The sequence below is a fragment of the Lissotriton vulgaris genome, chromosome 5 (genome assembly GCF_964263255.1).
Source record: "Lissotriton vulgaris chromosome 5, aLisVul1.2, whole genome shotgun sequence".
NCBI classification, from domain to species: Eukaryota; Metazoa; Chordata; class Amphibia; order Caudata; family Salamandridae; genus Lissotriton; species Lissotriton vulgaris.
Genome location: NC_141693.1, coordinates 1,160,859,422 through 1,160,886,020, shown reverse-complemented (window position 1 = coordinate 1,160,886,020; position 26,599 = coordinate 1,160,859,422). Strand labels below are relative to the sequence as shown.

Here is a 26,599-nt window from a genome sequence, read left to right as displayed (position 1 = left end):
GCAGATTCCGGAAAAGGCCCCAGCTCTGCCGGCCAGAATAGATCACTCCACGGATTTGAAGCTGTGGTGACTGCTAGGACTTCGGTTTTATTTTTTGTGAGTTAGCCGACATCCAGTGAATAGTAAACTTGAGAACGTCTTGCATTCTCAAGTAAGCCATGGATGACTGGTCAATCTGGATCAGAATTTGTGTGTCGTCAGCGTAATTATAGACCCTACAGTCCATCTGGTTCAAAGCTGCAATCAGAGGCTGCAAATAGATGTTGAAGAGCAGAGGTGATAGCGCCGAGCCCTGAGGTACTCCTTGAGTCAGCCCAACTAATTCGGACACTAGATCCGCGAGTTGAACTCGCTGAGAACGATCTGTAAGAAAAGAAGTCAGCCAGGCCAAAACCGTGCCCTGTATCCCTTGGTCCTTAATCCGCGCTAGTAAACGGCCTTGACTAACGGTGTCAAACGCCACGGATAAGTCCAATAGGACTAGGGCACATAGAGTTTTCTTGTCAGCTCTAAGTCTCAGGTCATCCAGCATTGAAAGCATGACCAATTCAGTGCTGTGATGAGCTCTGAAACCCGCCTGATTAGACTCGAGGCGGTGATTACACTCTAGAAATTTGGTCAAAGAATGTAAGACATGCTGCTCTAAAATTTTTGCCAGAAAGGGCAGCTGAGAAATAGGCCTAAAGTTCTTTACATTTTTTGGATCTGCACCTGGCTTCTTTAACAGAGTGCTTCCTTATAATTAGAAGGGACCAGACGAGTCTCCAAGGAATGGTTCAGAAGGGCGAGTACTTTATCCTTCATCTCTGACCATCCCAACTTGAAAATTTTAGGGGCGGCACGGGTCTGCTGGAGATCCTGATTTCACCCGGGAGGACAAATCCTTGTGGGATGCCCTAGTTTACTGGGAGCATAGATAATTCGACAGAGTCCAATTTCACAAACCGAGATCTCCAAGAAAGGGGATTGAAGCCTGTTGAAACTTGCTCTACCGATACCTATTCTTAGTGAAAGGATGTGAAGAAATGATTTCCAGTCTAGGGTGTGAAATTTAGGTGAAAGGTCCAGCATGCCCAACAAGCATGCTTCTTCTTCATCTCAGATTATCAGACCACTGTCTCATTCCTGAATTGTAGTGGTCTCCGTGCCATATTTTGAGCAGACACCAGATTGAAAGACATTTAGCAGCTATTGTTGGAGATGTGGGACATGATCTGTAATGGAGATGTTTTCTCTATAAATTTGCCTAGGAACAGAAGTTTTATACTGTCTGATATTCTAAAAGTTGTAGGGATCTCAGTTCAGCTTCTTGATAAAAGGGGCATCAACCTTTTTGCAAAGATGACGGGAAGAGGTTTTGTTTGACTATGTTATTATCGATTTTGGAGAGGTGAGGGGCAATGTCATATCTGCAATGTTTTAGTAGAAAGAATGGATAGTCTTCTAAGTAAGACGAAAGGCTTGTAGGTGGAACTATAATGGGTTAATTCCTCTAGTCTAAATCAAGGTTTTTGAAGGATGGCTATTTGGTCCCGTCTCTCACAGATATATTGCAGATTGGAAAACTTAAAGTTTTCAGAGTTCTTTGTGTATAAACACCTTCAGTGAAACAAAATTAGCTATGTTATTGAAAATGTTTGGGGAGCTGGAATTTCTTTTGCGGATTATGGGATGGATGGTACAGGCTTTAAAGTCTGAAGGAAGGTTCTAGGTTGGTTAGTGACATATTGAGTTTGTATTTGAAGTAATTGTTTTTAGTAGTGATAATGGAAGCATTATGGTTTTTCTTTTGTTCTTCAATGGCTTGAAGTCAATCAGTAATTTATATTTCTCCCCAAGGCTTTTTCAATTGCTAATTTTACTGATGTTGAATTCATATGAGTATTTGAATACAGAAGGTTTGTCCCTTATAGATTTTTGTTTTATATTTGTGGGTTATATTTGAGTGATAATCAGTAGTCCACGCTGAAACCCAAATCTGTTAAATTAGTAGCTGTGGTTGCAAGATTTGTGTAATTTCTTTACTTTTTCTGCTTGAACCTTCCATTAGCTCTGCATGACGACCCTACCATGTGGTGAGAACATACTTAGTAGGGGTAGCAAGGAGAATTAAAAGGAATTGAACTACAGCAGAGTAAATACATATCATAGTAAATGTAAAATTACACTTTATGATCTCTCTTTATCACCTATGGCCTTTTACATAGAACCATTTTGCCATGTTTCCTAAATACTAATTTACTGTGGGAAACATGTAAAAGTCCAGTGAAGGGCCAAGAGTTTTAGCACACCATACCCTACTGGAATACTTCATGAGCAGCCGTTTACAGCCCATGAATGTTTAGCAAATGTATGTAAAAACTGTGGTGTAAATTGCACAATACGAATTAACTTTTGTAAAAATAATTCTTGAAGAGAGAAAATGCCCATAAAAGATGTGCTCGCCCACTCCAATGTTAAAATGTGTCAGTGTTCTAGAGAAATCAAAAGTTCTACATAATGATGAAACACTATAGGACAACACCGGCCTATTGGTTCCTATACGATGGGTTTTGAACCTGACCATGAAACATGTCAGGATCTGAATAACAGACTATAGCCCCACCCATTTCACAGACCATCGAAAAGAGACCCTTCTAAGAGCTAAAGGAATGTGAGTTAGAGGTAGAAATAAAAAAGGGGACTGGAGGGGGTTGGGGAGTCCCTCCCCCCAAAAAATGAGTGGGTTTAAAAAAAACCTCTTACCTAAAAAAACGCTCTTCTGTGCCTCTTGTCCTCAATGAGAGCCTCCCTAACGACGTAATTACGTACGTGCATCTACGTACTGCTTTGTCAAAAAAATAGAAAAAGGACCAATTAAAACAGTGTTAGAAGAAGGAGAATTCCGTTAAAAAGAAACTGTGAGTATATTTTTTTTATTATACTAATTTATTAGGTTAGGATTTATTAATAACATATTCATAGATTATAACTAAATAATCAGCCCTGCAGTCGGTTTACCATGAAAATGCCATTATCATGCATAGTTATACAACGAAAATCGTTGTAAAGGTATGCGTTGTAGAGGTATGTGTGGTAAAGGCATTCCCGCTGTAACGCATGCGTGGAAAAGGCATGCGTTGCAAGGGAATGCGTTGTAATGTCATACAACCACAAAAAAGGCATTCCGTGGCACGGAATAACCTTTTTTCATGTTGCCAGGAATCAGTTACAGCATAGTAACAAGACAATATACATTCGGAAATCGTGTCATAAAAGATCTGTTCAACTTGAGACAGACACATCGCCAGAACCCACAAGGAAGGGGTAGGGAGCAGGAGAGAAGAAAGAATGTGGGGGATGGGGGGAAGGAGAGAGGAAGGGAAGGGCCAGGGAGAGAAAGGAACCGTAGTAAAGGGAAAAACTCGCCACTCAGCCAAGTCAATAGCCTACCCAATCTTTAGTACGCCAAAGCATCACACCTCGCTTGAATGGGGCAGGAACTGCACCTCTCTTTGACACAGCTGCTGGTCAGGTGATTTTAGACGCGCTCTCAGGTGGCTGGGAATGTTGGTGAACCGCCACATCTTCAGGCCCAGTGTTGTGACGTCTGAGTTAAGTCACCAAAGGGGCCGATATGTCTTTGGGTGTGAGTGGGTATCAGCTTCAGCTCCCAATATTAGTCCTGCAGATCCATACAGGAAGCATCCCTGCTGGGTGTCGGCCACCTGCCCCAGTGCATCGCAACCCTGCTCTTGGCCAGCAGCAAGAGCATCGCCGTCAGCTGTTGGACCTCTGGGGGAACCTCTTTAACTTAACCCAATATAGCGACATGAGGAAAGTGTTCAGGGAGGTGGTCAGTGATAGTCGCTATATAATTGAGCACTGCCCTCTAAAAGTCCTGCACCTCGGGACATTCTCACACAAGGTGCAGAAAGTCAGTCCGCGGCACAACTGCCACAAGCCCCATCCGCAGCAGCAGCTCTGGTGTGTGGTAGATCCTGTGTAAGTATTTAAAGTGTATCAGGCACAGCCTGGAGTTTGGGGATAAGACCTTGGACTGGCATCAGCAAAATGTACACTGTTCCTCGCTATTCACCACATTGAGGGCTTTCGACCAGATGTGGCTGGCAGATCGGGGCAGTCACCTGCATGCCAGCATCAATGCGTGTGATAATCTTGCGGGGGAAGGGTTAGTAAACATTTTGTCCAGCACCTCAAGTGGAGGGAGGGGGGGGCAGGCAGGAACATGTGATGAAGGCCTCCGAGGTAGGCATGGAGCTAATAGGCACGGTGTCTAGAAGCGATACAGGAGAGTCAGAAAATAACCTCTTGGGGGCAACAAAGCTGCCCTCTGGGTATGCCACGCCAAAGGAAGTCCGCAGCAGCCAGCAGAGGCGCGTTCAGATCCTTTAGTAATTTGTAAGTAGCAGCAGTGGGTGTCCTGGAATCGGAACTGATGGGGCAAACAGGTAGTCAAGGTGTGCCCTTTTTTGCAACTCATTACAAATCCACACTGTGCAGGTCACTTTGTCTACCTGATGCTGCATTCGCCTGACGGTTCCATAGGAAGCCATCTGCAATGGGCCCGGAGTAGCATGGTCACTTTCCAGAGCTCTGTGGAGTTGATGTTGGATGGGGTGTAGCCAGTGTAGGAAGGTGGATATCTGACTATGGTTACCCCCAACTTTTTGCCTTGTGTTTTGCTAATTTTCGACATAGTTGGTCTGGGATCCTGCTATTCAGGACCGCAGGCTTCCTACTCTCTCTGTTAAAATGGACTCCATGTACCTTAGGTACATAACTAATTGGTCTTGGGTCACTCTTGTAAGTCCTTGTACAGTGTACCATAGGTACCCAGGGCATAAGTGAACCCAAGGCCTACCAGGGGCTGCAGCATGTATTATGCCACTCCTGGCTGGCCATCCAAATCTGACACAACTGGCTGATCAATCAGCTGGGGCAAGGTGGTGTAATCACCCTTTGCTTTAGATATAGTATACCTATATCTAAACCTAGAAGGGACACATATACTCCTATAAGTCACTCCTATGGCAGGCCTTAACAATCCTGGAGGCAGAGTGCTTGGAATTATGTGAGATAGTGCTCTGGCATGAGCTGAGCCTGTCTACAGCTTTCGGAACCAAGTCCTTTAACTGTTTCCATGATAATGCTATACCATATACTCTTAAGTGCATTATAACCTCGCGGTTATTGCTAACTTTGGCATAGCATTATCAAAACATGTTGAGTAAGGTGTCATGCGAATTGGAATACTACCCCCTCGCCAATTCTGGTGACGGGGGTAGCATTCCACCCTTTTAGAGGGACACGACATGTACCTAACTGTGAACCCCGGTTAAAGTTAACTCAAGCCTCAGCATCACAAAATGGATGCTGCCACCACAGACACAAGTCTGACCTCCTGCCGCTGGGAGTCCTTCCAGCGAGGGAGGCTTGGACAAAGTGTTTCCTGCCTTGGGAGGTGCTAGCACCACCCCAGATAGGATTTTGTGTATTAGGTAGGACAGGGCTGAAAGGAATGAGACATGCCTGGGGCATACAAGGTGCCCTGTGCATACACCGGCTCAAACCAGTTGCTGGGGCACTCCAGCCCCAGCTCTGGCGCGAAACCGGACAAAGGATAGGGGGTGTAACCACCCCCCTTCCTGGTCCCACCCATAGGAGGGACCTAGTGATAGTGCAGCCCCCTTTAGCAGGATAAAGGTAGGAGCTGGTCCCATTCCAAATCGGATTAATCCTGACTTGAAAACTTACAAGAAGAAACTCTGGACTTCGACATTCTGCTACAAAAGACTGAAGAAATCTCCCTTGTGGGCAAGGAGTGTCCACCCTGCACAAGCAGGCACCATCAAGCGTCCAGCGGCTTCACTTTGTCGTCTTCCCTCGAGGATCCAGACTTCAGAGCCCGACGAGACCCAGATTCCCAGACCTCTCCGACCTCAACTCACATCTGCAGAACAGCTGAGATCCGTGGGTGCAACAAGACATGTGGGACTGGCCATCTTGGAGAAACTGCACTTCGCTTCCAGCACGACTTCTGAGGTAACCTCGATGAAGTGCTTTGGGGATTGAGAAGCCCCAGCCCGAGCAGCTCCTGCACCAAAGACCAGCCCTCCAGCATCCACGAGATCTGCGTGGGGCCCTTCTGCCTGTTTGCTGCTCGACTCGTTGTCTGGTCACTTGCCGGCTGGCTAGTGGCCTCCTAGATGACGATCCATGACATCAACACCACTGGTCTGGTTGCTTCAGACTGGCCCTTGCTTCCCTGCAAAGGAGAAGCACCCCGGACCCTCCTGGTCCGCACCAGACACCTTTTCCACTCACCGCGTGGGTTGCCTTTGCCAAGGCCTGTTGACGCCGAATCCGGAACCAACACCGCCGACAGCGAGAGCCTGTGTGGGACAGCTCATGCCTCCATCCTGGTCATTGAAGACACCTCCTGGTGCACGTGGCTGCAGAGTCAAGCCTCCACTCTTCACCTGATCGCGACGACAGCATCTGGTTCCTTCCTGGTTCCACTCCAATCACTGGCTAGTGACTTTAAACATTGTCCCCTCTGCTTTCAGGTCTTCAGCATTCCTGATCCAGCCTTGATCACACCGGACATCTTTCTCCTGGTCGCCTGCAGCATCTTTTCTTTCAGGCTCCATAAGTATGGGCGGAAAATCCGTTCCGCTCGCGGATTTTGCGGATTTTCGGGAAATTCGCAATCCGCGAGATTCGCGAATCTCCCGCAAAATCCGCAAATCCGCGAGCAGCGGATTTTGCTCGCACTGCTCGCACTGTTCGCGTGAGTTCGCGCCCCGCGAATAAGTGCAAAATTGCAGAAATACGATCTTAGCAAAACTGAAAGTAACTACTTACCAGGTTCAAAAGTTCAGGCTCATCATTAGTAGCCATTTCCTGTAGTGCTTCCTGAGGGGCCCCTCCAGAGTTCAGTTGCCAGTTGAAACTATTATGTGACCCTGCTCTGAACCTCAGAATAGTTACACATATGCCACAAAGGTCCTGAATTACAGCTAAGGGAGACAAGCAGGAGCCAGGCTGGAAGTTAAAATCCATTACTCAGCCCCTAATTCATTATTGTCAGTTGGGGCAGGGCAGGTGTTGTAACTAATTTTGCAACAATGAAAGCACTTAGCAAGTGCAAAAGATCACTAATCAGGGCGCACTAAGGAAGCAGGTGCCAGCTAAAAAAATATTCTGTGACACATTAATCAGCCCCAAATTAATTCAGGTCACTTGAGGCAGGGAAGGTGTGCTTTGCTTTGCCGAAAATAATGTACACTGGACAACCAGAGGGTGTGGTGATGAAACAGAGGGTGGCATGGGTGGGCCAGAGGGTGGCATGAGTAGTCAGAGAGTGGCAGTGGTGACAGAGAGTGGCAGTGATGAAGAAGAGTGTCCCAAACAGGCTGGACACGTAGAAACAACAAGTTCGCAAAACTTGCGACCCGACAGGTAAGTTCGCAAATTGCGAAATTGTAAAAACCCTCGCGAACTGGCAGAAACACGGGCGAACACAAAAAAAAAAAAATCCGCAAATTTGCGGGAATTCGCGGATTTTGCGGATTGCGAATCCGCAAATCCGCAAAATTCGCGAACGCGAGATCCGCAAAATTCGCCCATGCTTACCATAGACTTCAACGCAGAAACCCGACACAACTTCGCACCTATGCACCCGCAGCCCATGGGTGAGGTAACAAGAGTGCTCAAGGGTAGATTGACTCTCCTAGTGTCCAGTTTCACAGTCTTTTTAGTCCTAACTTGTCAGGATTGTCCGTACTCACCTTTTTCTTGAACTGTACTGTCCATAGACGTTGTTACGCATCTCGCGTGTGAGTTCGCACTCTGCACACGCGTTCCGTGGGCCTCCTATTACTTACCTAAAGTTAGGGTAGTGTAGTCTCAGCGATCCTACAGCCTCTGGACAGCTCCATTCCTTCTATAGACTTCCTTATACCATTTACTTAGTATATGGTTTGTTCTGCCCCTAGGGCAACATTGTAACTTGTGCAACTTAACGTATTTTTCTTAAGAGTCTTGTCATGTGCTTAGCCCTCTGATCTCATAAAGAGTTCAGAGGTGTTTGTTAGTTAATAAATATCTTGTTCATTTTCATAACTACCTGTGTGGTGTCCTTTCATTTGGTATTCAAGGGGTTATATGTGGTAAAACAGCTGGCTTCACATGCCAAAAGAGTTTAGCCTAAGACTGCTTTGTCCATGCTACCATTAGGATAGCTGGTCTATAAGTTTGACTTACAACCAATCAGCATAAGGGTTGTTTGGACTGATACAAGGTGATCACTAGAACTAGTGAGCATCATATATCAGGCCAACTTCTCACAGCCAGTAGTGGGCAAAATGTGCCTGTGCGCTGAAAAAGTAGAAGTTCCTATCAGGTGCCCCTAGCCGTCTCTGCTCAAAAGGGAGCATCAGTACCTCCCAGGCCACTCGTGGCTGTTTGCCAGCCCATGCCAATGATATAAGATGAGAACCGAGTTTCTTGTGGAAAGAGGCACGTTGACGAACAACAGTAACTTCACCCAGGCCATGACTCGTCCTCAAGTCAAGTCATCACCCTGTCATAGTTCTCCCTCCATAGTTCATTTCTATCCTGGCTAAGCCAGACCTCCAGATAGCAGACCGGGTCTCTTGCCCACATCAATTGGAAGTTGCAGGGGAAGGTCTGGGTCACCTCTGTGAGAGGAAATAAGATGGATTTCACCCAGTTAATAGCAATCCCTGCAATGCCGCCTAAGCAGATGAATTTGTGGAGCAGCAGATCTAAGTTTTCAACTGGATCATGAACAGGGTGATGTCATCCGCATACATAGAGATCAAAAGCTGCTGAGGGTGGAACATCAGGCCACTGTGCGAAGTATGTAGTCTCAGGCACCCCAAAGGAGGCCACGCACCACCAGATGTCTCGTGGTCTTTTGGGGTTAGGCCCCATGCCGCACTCACCTTTAGGATTGTTCTTGGCCCCCCCAGAGTCATGCAGCTATACTTTTAGTGCACCGGCCTCCTGCTTAGGCGCATATCCCGTCGGCAATCCTGTGGCACCAGCCGCCACCAGAATCTCCAGTCGCTAGCAGGGCCGAGCCGCCCCCCACCAGGATGCAATTAGTGGGCTCCACTGCATTTAACAACAACAAATTTAGGTGCAACTTTCTGCCCCTAGCCTTTGGCACAGCATTTTCATTTGCGTTTGCATCATTTTCTTTTCACCATGTAACTTTCACCACAATTTTTTAACAACATTTTTTGCGACCTTCTTTTTGCTTAAATTTTAATCCTTTCATGTTTGTAAACATTCTCATCCTCATGCAAGGAACCGCCATTTTCCAGGTTTCTAGTGCTCATGTTTGGCCATCCGAGCCTTCCATCAAGAACACGACTAAAGCCATATTCATCAATAGCAGTTTATTTAATATCCAATGCATTTCGGGCCTCTGGGGCCCTTCATCAGGGAAAACTGAAAATGACAATTAAACACGCTTTTATTATACATCCGCCATTACGTGCACACATGAAACAGCTGATTAAAAAAGTTTAACTTTTGTAAATCGCACCAACCCTTTAAAAAATAATTGTAAATGCATGCTATATCAAGACCTCCCCTTTATATCCCGCCCGTACTACAGTTCATCTCTCGAGAAAAAACAATCATGTCTTCCTGACACGCAATGATTAATGACCATACAATAACCCCCACTGCTTGAAAGTTCTCATTCACTTTTTAACAAAAAAGTTTCGTGATTATTTTACTTGTAGCTCCTGTTTCTCATAAACACGATACTCTCTTCCTTCCACCCCAAAAACATGATCTGTTGTCTTTCATCAAAAAAGCCCATCTCCCACTTTTTAAATTTCGTGTGAGTTTAACGTACCTGCTAACAAACGATCAACCTCACTCCTTCCAAACAAACATCTCTCTTTCCCTTTCCGACATCATGTCTTTTAACCATTTACTTACGCCCCTCCTATCAAGCAGCCCTTCCCCCTCCACCTGTGCACTAATTCTTCCCTGAGAGACTCAACTTCCCGTGATGCATTTAAAATAACTTATGGTAGAAATACAAATTGGTTGCGTGGCGATTTTTCAAGTCCAAATACTTTTAAATAATTAACGGTATGTAAAGCATGTGCTCAGTCCAAAGTTCATCGCAGCGACTGCCACGTTCTTCTGACCCATGAAAATAAACTTGCCGTGTGAATTTCGATGTTCCGCCTTGCATGTGGGGAAAACAACATTTCTTTGTGCATAGTCCTTTTATTGCTCAATATTTATTGGGTGCTAACCCTGAAGGGGCATTACGTTGAAAACATCATATATGAACGGGCTGCACACCTCTGCTTTTGACAACTATCTCCAAATTTTTCAACTCCAAACATTTCGACCGTTGCGTGCTCATTGGCGTCGTGCCATGCCCACACTGCACGTGTAAAACTTAACAACAACAAATTTAGGTTAGCACCCAATAAATATTGAGCAATAAAAGGACTATGCACAAAGAAATGTTGTTTTCCCCACATGCAAGGCGGAACATCGAAATTCACACGGCAAGTTTATTTTCATGGGTCAGAAGAACGTGGCAGTCGCTGCGATGAACTTTGGACTGAGCACATGCTTTACATACCGTTAATTATTTAAAAGTATTTGGACTTGAAAAATCGCCACGCAACCAATTTGTATTTCTACCATAAGTTATTTTAAATGCATCACGGGAAGTTGAGTCTCTCAGGGAAGAATTAGTGCACAGGTGGAGGGGGAAGGGCTGCTTGATAGGAGGGGCGTAAGTAAATGGTTAAAAGACATGATGTCGGAAAGGGAAAGAGAGATGTTTGTTTGGAAGGAGTGAGGTTGATCGTTTGTTAGCAGGTACGTTAAACTCACACGAAATTTAAAAAGTGGGAGATGGGCTTTTTTGATGAAAGACAACAGATCATGTTTTTGGGGTGGAAGGAAGAGAGTATCGTGTTTATGAGAAACAGGAGCTACAAGTAAAATAATCACGAAACTTTTTTGTTAAAAAGTGAATGAGAACTTTCAAGCAGTGGGGGTTATTGTATGGTCATTAATCATTGCGTGTCAGGAAGACATGATTGTTTTTTCTCAAGAGATGAACTGTAGTACGGGCGGGATATAAAGGGGAGGTCTTGATATAGCATGCATTTACAATTATTTTTTAAAGGGTTGGTGCGATTTACAAAAGTTAAACTTTTTTAATCAGCTGTTTCATGTGTGCACGTAATGGCGGATGTATAATAAAAGCGTGTTTAATTGTCATTTTCAGTTTTCCCTGATGAAGGGCCCCAGAGGCCCGAAATGCATTGGATATTAAATAAACTGCTATTGATGAATATGGCTTTAGTCGTGTTCTTGATGGAAGGCTCGGATGGCCAAACATGAGCACTAGAAACCTGGAAAATGGCGGTTCCTTGCATGAGGATGAGAATGTTTACAAACATGAAAGGATTAAAATTTAAGCAAAAAGAAGGTCGCAAAAAATGTTGTTAAAAAATTGTGGTGAAAGTTACATGGTGAAAAGAAAATGATGCAAACGCAAATGAAAATGCTGTGCCAAAGGCTAGGGGCAGAAAGTTGCACCTAAATTTGTTGTTGTTAAGTTTTACACGTGCAGTGTGGGCATGGCACGACGCCAATGAGCACGCAACGGTCGAAATGTTTGGAGTTGAAAAATTTGGAGATAGTTGTCAAAAGCAGAGGTGTGCAGCCCGTTCATATATGATGTTTTCAACGTAATGCCCCTTCAGGGTTAGCACCCAATAAATATTGAGCAATAAAAGGACTATGCACAAAGAAATGTTGTTTTCCCCACATGCAAGGCGGAACATCGAAATTCACACGGCAAGTTTATTTTCATGGGTCAGAAGAACGTGGCAGTCGCTGCGATGAACTTTGGACTGAGCACATGCTTTACATACCGTTAATTATTTAAAAGTATTTGGACTTGAAAAATCGCCACGCAACCAATTTGTATTTCTACCATAAGTTATTTTAAATGCATCACGGGAAGTTGAGTCTCTCAGGGAAGAATTAGTGCACAGGTGGAGGGGGAAGGGCTGCTTGATAGGAGGGGCGTAAGTAAATGGTTAAAAGACATGATGTCGGAAATGGAAAGAGAGATGTTTGTTTGGAAGGAGTGAGGTTGATCGTTTGTTAGCAGGTACGTTAAACTCACACGAAATTTAAAAAGTGGGAGATGGGCTTTTTTGATGAAAGACAACAGATCATGTTTTTGGGGTGGAAGGAAGAGAGTATCGTGTTTATGAGAAACAGGAGCTACAAGTAAAATAATCACGAAACTTTTTTGTTAAAAAGTGAATGAGAACTTTCAAGCAGTGGGGGTTATTGTATGGTCATTAATCATTGCGTGTCAGGAAGACATGATTGTTTTTTCTCGAGAGATGAACTGTAGTACGGGCGGGATATAAAGGGGAGGTCTTGATATAGCATGCATTTACAATTATTTTTTAAAGGGTTGGTGCGATTTACAAAAGTTAAACTTTTTTAATCAGCTGTTTCATGTGTGCACGTAATGGCGGATGTATAATAAAAGCGTGTTTAATTGTCATTTTCAGTTTTCCCTGATGAAGGGCCCCAGAGGCCCGAAATGCATTGGATATTAAATAAACTGCTATTGATGAATATGGCTTTAGTCGTGTTCTTGATGGAAGGCTCGGATGGCCAAACATGAGCACTAGAAACCTGGAAAATGGCGGTTCCTTGCATGAGGATGAGAATGTTTACAAACATGAAAGGATTAAAATTTAAGCAAAAAGAAGGTCGCAAAAAATGTTGTTAAAAAATTGTGGTGAAAGTTACATGGTGAAAAGAAAATGATGCAAACGCAAATGAAAATGCTGTGCCAAAGGCTAGGGGCAGAAAGTTGCACCTAAATTTGTTGTTGTTAAGTTTTACACGTGCAGTGTGGGCATGGCACGACGCCAATGAGCACGCAACGGTCGAAATGTTTGGAGTTGAAAAATTTGGAGATAGTTGTCAAAAGCAGAGGTGTGCAGCCCGTTCATATATGATGTCTCCACTGCATTTACCAACAAGACGGTGTAGCCTCCTGTGCAGAAGTGGATCAGGGGTGCCAGTAGTTACCGACCTCTCCTCAATGCTGCTTCAATGCGCGGACATAGGTCAGATAGCCCCTTTAGAAGGCGGCCATCTTGTGGCCGGGCTCACAAGCACCATCCCTGGTCAAGTATTAACCTTGACTGGTCATTTGACTTTGTAATATTATAATAATATAATAATAATATATGTAATACTAGCGTTAAATTGTATCTAACCTTTACACCACCCTAAACCAATGAATCCAGGAGAGCCAAGGAGGTTTTGAAGCACAACTTTCCATCTAAGGAAGAGTTGAGGCAGGCTGGGTCAAGACTAAGAAATTGTATTTTCTTTGCCTTCCACCAAGATGTCTGACACTGTTAAGTATAAACCTTTTTGATGGAAAATGACACAGCTACTGTTTTGCTCAGAAATCCTTGACTATTAATAACAACTTTTATCGGTCTACATATTGAGCATGACTGCAGTCGGTACATATTCGGGTGTATTTGTGCACCAATCCCCTGAGCAATCCACCCTGCCTCGAACTGAACGCCTTTCATCCATGTGCCAAGATTCTGAGCAGATCTGGATGTGGAATTTCGTGTATCTTGGGCCTGTCCCTCCAAGCATATCTAGATCCTAGAAGTTACATGTTATATAATTCTTCATTCACCGTAGGTCGATGCGTGAATGTTCTGCATACCTTCTAGTGTCAGTTCCTTTTCCCCAGAGCCTGTTCCAGTCCTGGGGGTGGGAGGCTCTGTGCCCATCCCGGATCTCTTTCCAGTCTCCAGAAGCCATGCTGTCAAATAGATTAGGGCTCTGTATCAATCTCAGACCTGCAGATGTAATGTCCTCTATCCTTTGCAGTCCCCAAACCTGTCCAAGCCCCAACAGTGACAGTACCACCATCTATGAGCCAATCACCTGAGACATTGCTGTCTAGCAGGAACGTGTTCCTAGGTCCCGCTCTTTCAATGGGTAGTGGCGTTTCAGTGCCCGCGTGATCCCGGGCCTGTTCGCCTGCACCTCGCAGTTCAAGGAGTGAAAAGTCTGTGCTTCTGCGCCCTCGGGCCCGTGACGTGTCAGCTGCTGCGCCTATCTGCTGCTCAGTGCGCATGTTTACCGAATGTCAGTTTAAAGCCCGACTTTTAGTTGATGGGAACTGGGGCTAATACCCGCACTTTACTGAAAAAGCAAATAGCCCAAGTTCATGAAAACTCACCTCAACTCCTCTGCACTGACCCTCCGCAGTAGCGTAATTAAATTACCGAGCCACAAGCGCACGTGCCAGGTCTGCGCTCCCCGCATCTGCTCGCACAGATTTGATTATGGCCCTGCGAATGTGCCACGTTAATGCGCTACACCCTAGCAAAACTCAAGCCACCTGGACCCGTCCACCACATCAAGGCTGCGAGGCGCTCGGTGTTCAACATCAGCAAAGCTCCGCCATATTGAACCGAATTAATTAGCGAGGACCAGAAAGACAAAACAAACACCTGACAGTGCATCTGATTGTCCCGGGTCTGTGGGCGAGCCTCGGAAGCTTTGTTTAGATAAAATTATATTTCCCAACCTAAACAATCTGTTCGAAACTCTCTCTTAGCACAATAAACCTTATAAATGCCAGGGGTGTGCAGTCGGCAGGCGAGGGATGCCCATCCACAAGACAATGTTTCTCGTGCTCTCTAGCACTTCTTTTTATTTTAACAGATGTCTTCTTTTGTGGAGGAATGCTCAACCCTTTAAGCCTCTAAATGGTGGATAAAGTCCTTTATGAGGATTTTTAATGTTATTTATTGATGGTGTTAGTAGAGTTTGCAAATACTGTTTATGGTGGTGGGGCGCTGATGTTAAGAGGTAAGTCAGAAGCACATATACCTGTTCAGATAGAGAGTGAAAAGCAACGTTTTAGGTAGTTTTCTAAACTTGATGTGATTAGCAGTCCTTCTAATGGGCAGATGAAGTTTAGAGCCAAATGATCTGCCACTATATCAAATTTTGTGAATGATGTGTATACTAGAAAGGCATTGGAAGACCTAAAAGTGGATACCATGTGAAGTTTTTGTAGCAACAAAGAGCTGTAGCCATATAAGGCTCTGGCGCAGATACAAAGGCCTCTGATCATGCATTGCTTGGCTATGGGGAGCCAATGTTGCTGGGTCAGTTAATTAGCGGTAGATGACAGTCTAGGAAGTCCAAGCAAAAGACAAGCAGAGGTATTCTGAATGAGTTGTAGCCCCTGTAGTTGATATTTAGGAGGAGCCATAGAGAAGGCACAGGTGCAGTCCACTCTGGCACCAATATCCATGGGAATAGCTGGAAATATTTGATCAAAAGGTACGAATTAGATGATTTTATGGAGTACTTTAAGATGTAAAACACAAATGGAGGTGGATTTGGCTGTATTCGGGGAACAAGAAGGATGTTAGTCAAAGATTAAGCCAATCTACGCCAGCATGTGGTATTTCTAAAGGGCAGACAAAGCCTAAAGTCAGCGGAGCGCATAAAGTCAATGAGTGATAGGAGAGGTACCCGATTTGGGAACAGTTAATGCATTATGACATAGTGTTCTTTATAAGGTGAGTCGTCAACGCTTTCCTAAAATGGAGTAGCATTGGGGTGCTTCTGAGAGACCTTGTTCAAGATACTGGGTGCATACATCGAAAAGGCATGCTGCGTAGTGGTTTTCTTTTTTACACATCTAATGTCTGCAGTCTGATGGTGTCCTGGCTGTGCTGGGAACTAGTCTGAAAATTAAGCGATTTTAACTCTTTGCTAAATTGGAGCAGTGTTGAGGTGGTCCGATGAATACCCAGGATTGCATAACTTGTAAATAATGTTGATGGCATTGTCCAAGATCAAGTGACTACCAAAATGGTGTCCAAATATTGGGGTTGCTATCCACGTTCAAAATTTCTATTTTAGAATTGAAATTAAGATTATTTTAGGACATCCTCTTGACATTTTCTGTTTACCTGTAGCAGGAGAATGACTTTGATAAGAAAGAACAGGAAACAAGGAATTTGAATGGGGATTACTAAGAGGGTGGTGGTTTGGGGTAATATGTGTTACAAAAAATTAAAAAAAACTATTGTATGTCAAAAAGATATTGGAAGTCATCCATTATGTACAAATAATAACAAGCAATGACTAGTCCAAACCTTGTTCAATAACAGATATTGACTACCCCGAACACCAACTTTCACCCAATGCCAAGCAACTTGGATTCACCCTTGACACAAGCCTCAGACCTTAAAGAATATGTCACTAAGAAAACAAAGACAGACTGGAACCAGCTCTTTCTACTTAAGAAAGTGAAACTGTTCCTCTTGAAAAGTGACTCCATAACAGCTGTTCAAGCCCTTGTTCATTATTTCTGTATCCTGGCAGCACCCTGCACCATGGTCTCCCAAACTACATGCTGCCCCCCACCCACCTAATAGGGGTATCCTACACCCCACAGCATGTCTCATTCAGAACCTGAAGGAATATGATTACATATATACGTGCACACATACAGCTGTAAATCTGTTTCGAGACCTATTACGGTGTCCTTTGTGTCTGGCAGCATATTGAGATTTCAAAACAAAACTGTAATAAGTTACTACAATAGAGTGTTTTTTAGCAAGTTTTTTAAAGTGCCAACATGACCCAAAGGCCATTGCAATTACATACATTAGCATAAAATGAAAAAATGGAAACTAACGTTGTTGTAGTGCTAAAACGCTGTTCCCCTTGATTCCAGTGCATTGTGGATAAAAAAATATAACTTTGTGCAACCACACAGTATAAGACATACATTGTATCAACTTTTATCAACTCTTTGCCCTCATACTCTGATCATGGCTCGTCTGCGATGTCACTGCTGGTTGTGGTGTCGGGAGTGAGTACCATGTAATGGTTACAGTGCTAAACCATGGTCTAGTCAGTCGGAGGAATCTGTTAAATAGAATCCTGTTGACCTCCCATTTAAAAACAATGGCAGATGGGTTCAGCAGAGTCTACGGTGGGAGAGAGTTTAATATTTTGGGGCCAAGCCAGAGAAAGTGTGGACCTAGGTCAGTGATTTCCTGAATCAAGTTTCAAAGTTTCAAAGTAAGCTTTATTCGATTTTTCAATTAAAATCATAAAAGCACTACAAAGACATTTATACATACAACATTTAAAGTGACATGTGCATAATCAATACAAGATAAACGCTTACTTGATCATTAAAAAACATCTCATAAAATTCATAAAAAACCATAAAAGACAAGCATTTCATTAATGACAGATAGCAATATACCACAGGAAGGTAATTTAATACAATGATTTTCTATATGTTATTACCGTTTTTAGAAAACATGAGACGGCGTAAACAACATGATCTCCTTCTAACTGTAACATTTTCAAGTATGCTGGTCTACATTTTCGTAACCCCCATCGTTTTAATAAAGGCATCAAAAATTGTTTTCTGGGGTTCGTATATAATTTACAAAAAAACATAATATGGATATTGGACTGCACCGATGTGCTGTCACAAGGGCATATTAGTTTAGTAGAGGACCAGTCATTAAGGTTAGTTAAGGTAACCATGCGGAAGAAGGAACCCAAACGTAAGCGGGTCAACAGCATTCGAGGGTATTGACTCTGTACCAGGACGAGGTAAGTTTGGAGACCCTCGGTTGGTGTAATTGCCTGGTAATTTAACACTGTGCGTCTTAATTTTTCACTATTCCATCTGGCAGTTTCTAGATGGGTGGTTATCATTTTTTTCAAGGCTGATCTTGATAACCCATCTAGAGTTGTAGGGTTATCAAAAAACTCCAAATGGCCTAGTTCAGTGAATGTGGATCTCACATAAGATAACCATTTAACATTAGCTGCCCCCTCTAGGGCTAAACAATCTTCAATAAGGTCTCTGTTAAATCTGGCTTCCTGTGTGACCCAAACCTTGTGCCAGAGCAGAATGGGGGACATCTTAATGATGTCATTAAGGTATGTAACTCTTACTTCAATGTGTGACATATACGTAGAGGTGCTTTTAGCCACTCCCAAAAGGTGACAAATAAATTGATTTTCACAACTTTGTAGGGAGTGGTCTTTCTCAATACCCCATATGCCAGCACCGTAGGTAGCCGTGGATACGCATAAAGCTCGATAGATCTGGGTCAGCTCCTTAACAGGCTTACCACCAATTTTATCAGAAAAGGCGCGCAGCGCACCTATGGTTCGGCTATAAGCCAGCTTCCTGGCAGCTATGGCTGCCTGCCAGCGACACCGTCTGTCAAACAAGATTCCCAGATAACAGAATTTATCTGTTGTGGCTATTTTTTGGTTATCTAGGAATATAGTTCAGGGAGTTCTATTGATCTTCTAGGGAAAGGGCATCGTGAAAGTTTTTTCAGATGTTTACTCTGAGACCTCTATCCCTCATGTAGCACGTGAACTTATTTACCGCCCGTTGTAGGCCAACTTTAGTCTGGGACATTATAGCCGCGTCGTCGGCATATAATAAAATTGGGACTGGGGAGCCCTTAACAGTTGGATAGTCATTAGGTAGGGTTGAAAGGTGCTGGCCAATGGAATTGATGTAGTATGTAAATTCCTGAATCTCGCTGGCTTTAGCAGGAGGGGGCTCGCACTTCCAAGATGGCAAACACCATCTGATAAAGTTAGATTGTGGGGTAGGTACTCAGGTGTATAATACAGGGCTTTGTGCATCAAGCATGCTACCTTAAGGATGATCCTTGCTTCAACTGTGAGCTATTATAGGGACTCGAGTGAAGATGTGATGTGATCAAAATGCCTCTATCCTGTTATCAATCTTGCTGCAGTGTTGAGGGTTGCCTTTATTGGTGCAAGTTATGTTTTGGGTTGTCCTTTTAGAGTTGCTTTTCCATAATCAAACCTGGACATGACTATGGAATGTACTGCTGTTTTGAGGTCGGTTAGGCCGGGTCTGGTGGGTCAGTGGACTAATGCAGCCACTGCAAGGGCCTGTGTTCGATCTCATGGTCACAGGTTCAAATCCCAGCAGGTACACTCAGCCTTTCATCCATTTGAGGTCGATAAAATGAGTACCATTGAGTTGGGTAACAATAAACATCTGTTACTCAGCGGCAGGACACCTTTGGGTAATCGTGCGCTTTACAAATACACCTGTTATGTTATGGTTGCAGGAATCAATCAATCAAGATATTTGTTAAGCGCGACTACTCACCCGTAAGGGTCTCAAGGCGCTGGGGGGGTTCCAGTCCATCAAGGAGGGGGTCTGTCGAAGAGCCAGGTTTTGAGGTTTCTTGCGAAGATGGGGAGCGATGTTGTCTCTCGAAGGTCATCCTAGGCTCTGGCCGCGAGGAAGGAGAAGGAGGGATGAATGGTTCTTCTTCTTTAGGAGTCAGAAAGGAAAGAGTGCACCACGTGTGGCTGCGCTAATGTGGGCTTGCATGTTGAGATTTTTGTTGAGTATTCTGCCAAGGGATTTCGTAGATTCCATTATGGTGGGTTTGCAGTCAGGAGCATCCAAGCAATTGACTCATTCTTGTAGAGGGGGGGAGAGTTGAGCAGGGACTTGATATTGATATTGAGAAAATTAAGTTTATTGAGATTTTAAGCTAGCCAGGTTGGGGTTATCCGTTGTGTGTCATTGAGGCGGATGATGATGTATGGTTTAGGTAAATGAGAGTATCGTCTGCATATATGTGGCAGGCAAGGTTAGCTTGATTTGGAACCTCCGTCTGCATTTCCATGTTAAGGTTGAAAAGCATTGGGGAGTTTATGGAATATTGGGAGACTCCCAGTAGGACCAGAGGTGGGCTGGAGAACAAGCTACCCTAATCTGATATGTTGGGATCAGTTTTGTACATAGGAGGTGAACCATTTTAAAGCCCATCCTCGTCGCCAGTGTTGTAAAGATGAAGCTTGAGGCAGGAAAAAGGTAAGAACAATATTTATTCTGTCACCCACTCTCCAAGACTGCCTGAGGGATGCCAACATTCCAAGGCGAGCTCAGGTGGGACATACCAATAGGGGGAGGGTAAAAGGGGGAAAAGGAATGTGTAACAGGAAGGAAGATTACAACACTTTTCCATTCTTCATTCAAGCAAATCTAGGAGACTGCTGTAGTTGACAGTGTTGAACGCCGAGGAAAGATCGAGAAGAATGAGCAGGCATGAATTGCTTTTGTCCAGGATTTTGAGTGCGTCATCCATGATATATGGGATGGCTGTCTCTGTGCTGGGTCCTGTTTTAAAACCCAATTGGAACTTGTCCAGCAAGTTGAAGTTACTCATGTGCTGGCATAGTTGGTTATGTACACATTTCTCGAACAGCTTTGATAGAAACAGGATGCTTGAGATTGGCCGAAAGTTGTTCATATTATTTGGGTCAAGACCATTGAGTAGCTATGTCATCTTGACTTGTGATGTCACAACTATACTGTTACAAAATTATATACAGTCTTAAAAGTTGGCTGTACCGTGGCCCCTTCAACAAGCAAGAGCTAGCTAGTCCAAAGTAGGCATACACGAGTCAACTTGCAACCTAGAGATCTGTTTAGTAGCAATTTCAAGTTTACACTAAATCCTAACTAGAAGAAGTCACAAGGGATCTTCGTGAGTTTATATACATATTCAATTGAAGGAGGACATCTGATTGCTAGCTTTAAAAGCCAAGTCTCATCAGGTCCTTGTATTCGACTTCTTAGTATGCTCGGGCATCTGTTAAATAATGGAGGATTGACAGTAGGACTAACTAATGAAATTGGGTGCAGCTACTCTGATTTGATGCCCTCTCAAGTTTAGGTCTATGTCGTGAAACAAGATCTATAATCTGAGAAAGGTGACAGAAGTTGATAAACTGATTAGGAAGTTACATCTTGATGCTGGATCTAGCTGTGAGAAACAGTATGTCACCGGGGATAGAATGGGCTCATATCGGCACTTATACTGTCAGTTAGAAACAGCGAGGTTCCTCAGGATGAGAGGAGAGCAGTTCATGGAGTACGGCCTCAACTAATGGAAAAAAACTCAAAAATGTCCATATGGTTCATCATATTTAATTCGAGGAATTCTAGAGCGGGATGGTTGGCCAAGAGATCAGATTTCTTATATGGAATGTTAAGGGGCTGCCATTCAGAACCAAAAGGCTCATGATCCTTGAATGATGCCAAAGCAAAAATGTTGTTGTAAATATGCTTCCGGAGACTCATGGTTTGGAGGGAGCAATGATTAAGCTTTTTTCTAGGCGGTAGTTGAAGAGCTTTTTTTGCACCATTCAGTCTTACTAAGGGATCAGTGGTTTCCCTGAGGGCATCAAGTTGGGTCGTCTCAAGTCTACCACTGATCATTTGGTTAAACAGGTTGTTACTTGTGTAAAAGTGGCAGCAACAATATTATCTCCTCCATCTACGGCCAAAATGTGAATGACCTTTGCATGTTTTTAATAAGACATTGGAAATTGCAGCCTTATATGTAATAGCAAGGGATTTTTATATTATGAGCACAATAAGCAATCTATTGCCATTGATGAGTGTGGGGAGGAGCCATAACTCACGAGAGGCAAATCCTGGACTGAGTCTTGATGTACCTTCCCTTCCTCAACAATGGTAAGAAACAGCATATTATTCACTACGTGTCTGCATATGATCTACGCCATGGTTTTCATGTGCACTTGTTTTAACAACCGTTATTTGCACAAAAGCATGATGCACAGTTTTAAATGTGTGCAATATTGCAAAAACACATTGAAGAGACCTTGTGACTATTATTAGAGCTATTTCCTTGTGTAAAGTAGTTATGACATGCAATTTGTGAGGAATTAAAAAGTGCTTTATCATTTCACGTTTGCTGTACTGTTGTAAGAAACTCAAATTTGACCTTTGCACTATAGTACTAAATGTGTGGATGAGAGCTTATTAGTACAATTGTGCACATCTTTGTGAAGGGTGCAGCAACTGGTTGCCAATCCATATATTCCCTCCTTGTATCCCAACAGGGAACACAGCAGCATACAGGGGGTTCAGTAATTAATACATTTTATTAACTCAAGGCCAAACCCACATAAAAAAAATGACAAGTTTCGGAAAAACTAGGTCTTTATCATGGCTATGATCCAGTTGGTCTGTGTTGATGGAGGTAAACACTTATTACTTAGAATCTGCTATAAACTTTGTGGGTAAAGAGGAGGTTTGAAGTGGGTCACTTTTTGTTACTTTAGTAAGGGGGTGTTTTAGAGCTTTCGTGCTATGCCTTAATCTAAGCAAGTATTAATAGTAACCGCTATATCTGAAGTAAGTAAGTCAATGTATTTTTTAATGTTGGACACCCGGCCAGAGTCAGTTGGAAGGATTGAGATTTGATTCGTGGCATTTGGAACTTGCTGAAGAATCAGTGTTCGTCTTGGTAAAGCTGCATAAGATATTTGGATCTTGGGCTGCAGTAGTGAGATGAGAGGACAGGGGAGGGGAGGGACACTGGGTCTTTACTAACTTTGCCCAGCTGGTGCCCCCCACATGATGACATGGTTACAAAAGACAATTATATGTCCAATAAGTGCTGCTCAAAAAATGCTATTGTAGATGAGTAGGGGATGGAGGGGGCAGTGTCATTGACCGGGTCCCATCTCGCCAACATTGTCACCTGGAGCTGCGTAATACCTCACTGGGAAAGATCTCTGTATTTGTGTAACCTGTATGTAAATTGTACATGATACAGTGGTGCGTTATTTGTTGGTGGTGTTGTAAAGGCAGAAAACCAATAAAAGCAGTTTGAAAAAAATAACATTGCAGGCTTAAATGTATCATCCTATTCTAAACATATGAACATAGTAAGGGAATTTCAATTATTGTTGCTGTGTAAAAGAAAGGAGATTTGATCTTGTGGCTAAGCTTCTGACTTTGTCACTAGTGGAACAGAGTTCAAATCCTGGCTTTGGCAGTGGACTGTAGATTGTGCGATTCTAGACAAATCAGTTAATATTCCTGGTCCAAGAGTTGTAAGTTTGTGTGAAATGTAAGGCAATTGTAAATATATAAAGTAATTAGGAAATGCATATGTGCAAATCCCCAACTGATTGTCATCACTCTATTTGTACCCAGTTCAGTTTGCAATATATAAAAGATCAAAATATCCCAATACACAATGTGTAGTATAGGATCATAGTAGACAAACATTATGTCTCTTAATCAATAATTTTGAGTGAATTTGACTTTTATACTTGTATACCACTGTCTGTTGTACACTTACGGCAGTGTATTTTACATGCCGTTTGGCCAATACCCATGCTCATATCACCCACAAAGTTTGGCCTTGAACCGTGCCTAATGGCCTGTCCATAGGTCTAACTACCACAGTGCATGGGTTTTCTATGCGTGGCATGATCTGACCTTCCATAATGTTCTTCAACCAGTGCTCATGCCTATAATGTCCACAGACTCAGAGGCCATTACTAATGCCTTTAGTTCCTGGTCGCCAATTCTATTGTCATGCTCTTTATGAACTGGGTACAGGGCATGCACATAGATTCATCAATGCAACATTCTGTGAATTTCAAATTGCGATAATTACCGAATCGCAATTTAGAATTCGCAGAATGGCATCCATGAAGAAATGCGATAAAAAAAGCGAATCGCAATCGCCCGCAATTGCCGATTGCGATTTTGCCCCAATCGCATAATAATCGCAGATTCGCCCGATTTCCATGTTGAAATTGCGATCTCGCAATTACCGAAATCGTAATTTGCGATCTCGCTAACTGCGAGATTGCAAAAACGGGAAGTCGCATTTCGAGCCCATTGATGACATCACAACCAGGAAGTAGGCTGTTCCCTCCCTCATGCAGATCACTGAGCTTGAAAGTGGAAGCAGTACTGGGAAGAGCTCCACTACAGTCAACTTGCAGCACCGCAGCAGGACATTAACCTCCATCAAAATGTCCCAGGAAGCAGCAGGGAGTAGTGCCCCAGGGAGGAAGAGGAAGATAACGTTTTCAAAGCAAGAACTTGAGTTCCTCATTGAGGGGGTCTGTAAGGACCATGCACACCTGTTTGGCAAGGACTCCCGGAGGGTGCCAGAGGCTGACAAGCGCCGCATCTGGCTGCGCATCCGCGCCAAAGTCAATTCTGTCGGGGTGACCCAGCGGTCAATAGACGATTTAAAAAAGAGGTGGTACGACCTCAGAGGGCGTGCCAAAGAGCAAATTGCGGAGAGGCTTGGGGTGCGACTTGCCACCGGTGGAGGGGACCCCACTGCCACACCCAACACTCCACTGGAGGACCTTGTGGAGGACACCCTGACTCCGGAAGACTGCGTGGGGGTTACTCAGCTTGACTCGTCCCGACCCACCCAACAATCCCAAGGTAAGTGCCATGCGACCGCGACCCCGTCCCCTAAGAATGCCCATGACTCCTGAGCTAGCAATATCACAACCCCAGTAATGCAGGCCATGCACACCTGAAATGCCCTAATGCATCGTGGTAGTTGTAGTGTAATCAAAATTCCCAGATAGCCCAACACAGCCAGACCTGTCAATTCAAAGTAATTCCAAAAGCCAGTCAGGGGAAGCAAGCCTGCATGCATGTAGCAACATCTCATGTGCAAGATGCATATCATTAATCATGCACCCATTTACATCACAGGTGTTGCAGAACAACCCAGCACCGACAACGAGGCCCTACTTATTGAGGAGTACCCGGAGGACACCGAGGGTGAGGGCCAACCTGAACCTCACGAAAATCCAACTCATGTCATTATTACATTTGTCATGCATGAGTGCAGTAGCGAAGTAGTGTGGCTCACTGGTTAGAGGCAGCAGACCCGAGAGCAGAGGACGGCCCGGGACCAGGGTTCGATTCCCGGCGCGGCAGGTTTCTGGACCAGGGTCAGCGGACTCGATAATTCTCTCGCCTCGGTGCCCACTCTGATCAGCGATCACACTCGGCAACTCTGGGCATTAGCTTGCCTCATCTTCACTAACGGCCCCACCAGACCGCCGGGGATGCCTGGTCTCACCCTGGAGATACCCATTAAGGGACCATCTCTCAGGGAAGCCAGGAAGGGTTTCGCAGCGGTCGAAGCGCCTTGGGACCCTACGGGTAAGTAGTGCGCTATATAAATGCCAATACATTTACATTTACATACAGTGTTGTGTGAGGTGAATGGGTGCACTAGAAACAGTTAATAGTGATGTGGTTGCGGCGCCTGTGTCCTTCTGCAGGATTTTCCCCGCATGCATGACGCACATGTGCAGGAGGGCGGCTGTCCCCTTCCGACTCACTGCCAGAGATCTCGACTGGTATCCTGCGCTTGGTAGCAATGTTGTGGAGTATAGCACACACTGGCACGATGCGGCAGCAGACCTCAGGCTCGTATTTGATGGCCCCACCAGTCTTGTGAAGTATGCGGAATCGGCTCTTCAAAAGACCAAATGTCCTCTCAATGCAATTTCTTGTGCATATGTGTGCAGCATTGTAACGCCGTTGCTGTGGTGTTGCTGGGTTGAGGTATGGGGTGAGGAGGTACTCACGGAGACCATAGGCACTGTCACCTGAATGAAAGAAGCACAGGGTGAGTGCCTGTTCTGCGCAGCTACATGATCACAGTGTACTCTTTGGGGGCATGTGACTTACCTAGTAGGTGTCTTTCGCCAAAGTCTCCCCTGGCCAGTCGTGTGTGCATGCCGCTGTGCCGGAATATGAAGCAGTCATGTGTGCTCCCCGGGTATTGTGCCACTATGTCCGTGATGATAGTCTTAGCGTTGCACACCATCTGGATATTGAGGGAGTGGTAGGACTTGCGATTGCGGTACATGTATTCTGTTTGTGCTGGTGGGCAGATGTGGATGTGGGTACAGTCAATGCATCCTATTACATGTGGGAATTGCGCAATGTTGTAGAATTGAAGCTTGGTCTCATTCAAGTCCTGTTGGGTGGTCGGGAAAGAGATGTAGTGGTGTAGCCAGGTCAGCATTGCCTCCAGGAAGCTCCTTAGGCAGCGAGACATGGTGCTCTGGGATATCCCCCCTGCAACAGCGACTATCCCCTGGTAGCAGGCTGCACAAGACCTGGACATGGGTGGGCACCACATTGGTCCTCCTTGTTGGGTGCTGCATCAGGGGGTCTAGGTCCCAGATCAGCTTGATGATCATTGCCCCATTCAGGCGGTACTTAGAGTAAATTTGCTCCGCAGGTTGGCCCAGAAGGGTGATCCGCTGGCAGAATATTCGCTCCTGGATCCTGTGTCTGTTCCGTGCTGCAGCCTAGAGCCTTCGCCGCCTGACCACCATGTAGAGTCCTGGCATTGTGAGAGTCCTCATGCTCCTACTGTGTTTCCTTACGTGTGTTTGATCAGGACAGCACCTGTGGCTAGTTAGTATTTAAAAAAAAATAAAAAAATTCCTTCATGGTTACCACCTGGTTTTGGTTCTCCTTATATTGCGCGTCGCAAATAGCGATTTTCAGCTTTTTCACAAATAGCGAGTTTTCATGAATTGCGTTTGCGATTATTTTGCGATGTCG

At 44.4% G+C, this 26,599-nt stretch overlaps 1 protein-coding gene and 1 long non-coding RNA gene across 2 annotated transcripts in view; one reads left to right on the top strand and one right to left on the bottom strand.

Annotated features, from left to right (window-relative positions):
• The window catches only part of LOC147712145 (uncharacterized), a 936,609-nt gene that overhangs the window by 546,234 nt on the left and 363,776 nt on the right, over positions 1-26,599 (bottom strand). The gene's annotated exons all lie outside the window — the stretch shown is intronic.
• On the top strand, positions 10,502-13,056 carry LOC147712146 (uncharacterized). The gene is made up of 3 exons (XR_015295982.1): positions 10,502-10,890; positions 11,306-12,199; positions 12,615-13,056. It is a non-coding gene; the product is annotated as an uncharacterized LOC147712146 (long non-coding RNA).